Source organism: Penaeus monodon, chromosome 28, assembly GCF_015228065.2.
Source record: "Penaeus monodon isolate SGIC_2016 chromosome 28, NSTDA_Pmon_1, whole genome shotgun sequence".
Lineage (NCBI taxonomy): Eukaryota > Metazoa > Arthropoda > Malacostraca > Decapoda > Penaeidae > Penaeus > Penaeus monodon.
The window spans coordinates 4,716,446-4,717,585 of NC_051413.1; the positions used below are offsets into that span (position 1 = coordinate 4,716,446).

A 1,140-nucleotide genomic window follows, 5' to 3' on the forward strand; every position below is an offset into this window, starting at 1 on the left:
CTCAAGCCTCGCGCTCGCTCGGTCCTCCGGGCGTGCGCAGCCAGGGCGAGGGGCGGGGGGCGGGGGAGGAGTGAGGGTCGTGGGTGTGGTGCACTCACACGCACGCACTCATTCACTCATTCGGGTTTTGTTTTACTCACTGCATGCTGTTTATGCTTGAAGGTGTAGCCACATAGGTAAGCAAGTCTGGATTGTCAAAGGTAAGCTCTCGGATTTGTTTATTTCTCGTTTTCCATGAGTTTGGTGTTTTATCTTGAAGCCAGACTTTAGTAATCTTTAGGTAAGACTTAAGTGCAAGGTATTTTCCTTAATCTATGCAGACTTTTTCTTGTACACTTTTTTCCGCCTAAAATTCCCTGCGCATAGTTACGCCAGAGTAGATAAGAGAACAAGTTGTAACGGTTGAGTAATGATTAAGGTTAATTAAACCCGATAAGAGGATATTGTCTATAAAAAAACAAATCAGATTAAAATTCTAAAAAGTAAACAAAAAAATATCAAATTAAATTTCTCAAAAAAAAAGCTAATCAGATATTTCTCGGCGGCCATGTTGCCATCCCTCTATATCGGCCCTTGGTCATCGGCGACTAATTGAATAAGCAACTCTTATCTTGACGTTGCGGAGTATTAAGTATCAGCCAGGGTAAATAAAGCCCTGTAACCCGACACGAGATTGAGCGCCGCCCGAGGCCAGCGCGCAGCCCCATTGGTCAGCTTGGGTCGCGTCCCCTATTTAACGCGTCAGCTGATTGGCAGGTTGGTGCGTGTCGCTTGGGAGGGGGAGGGGGGGGGAGGGAAGGAGGCAGGAGATGAGAGAGGGAGAGGAAAATGGGAGATAGGAGAGGGAGAGGGAGATAGGAGAGTGAAGGAGAGAGGGGGATAGATGGGAGAGTGATGGAGAGAGGGAAGGAGGGAGGGGGATGGGAGAGGGAAAGGGAGATAGGAGATGGGAGAGGGAAGAAGAGAGGGAGAGGGAAGGAGGGCATGGAGATAGGAGAGAGGGAGAGGGAGAGAATGTGTTTTACAACGTTAACTTGCATTGCCAGTAAGTTAGGTTTCCAGAGATCGATTTACAATAACTTAGGGGAACTTAAGTTAGACGATCAGTTATTCTAAGTAGAAAAAAAGATAACCTTAACA

General features: G+C 47.0%; 1 protein-coding gene across 1 annotated transcript in view; it reads left to right on the forward strand.

Annotated features, from left to right (window-relative positions):
- The window catches only part of LOC119591303 (epidermal growth factor receptor-like), a gene marked incomplete in the record, with an annotated part of 71,591 nt that overhangs the window by 55,926 nt on the left and 14,525 nt on the right, over positions 1-1,140 (forward strand).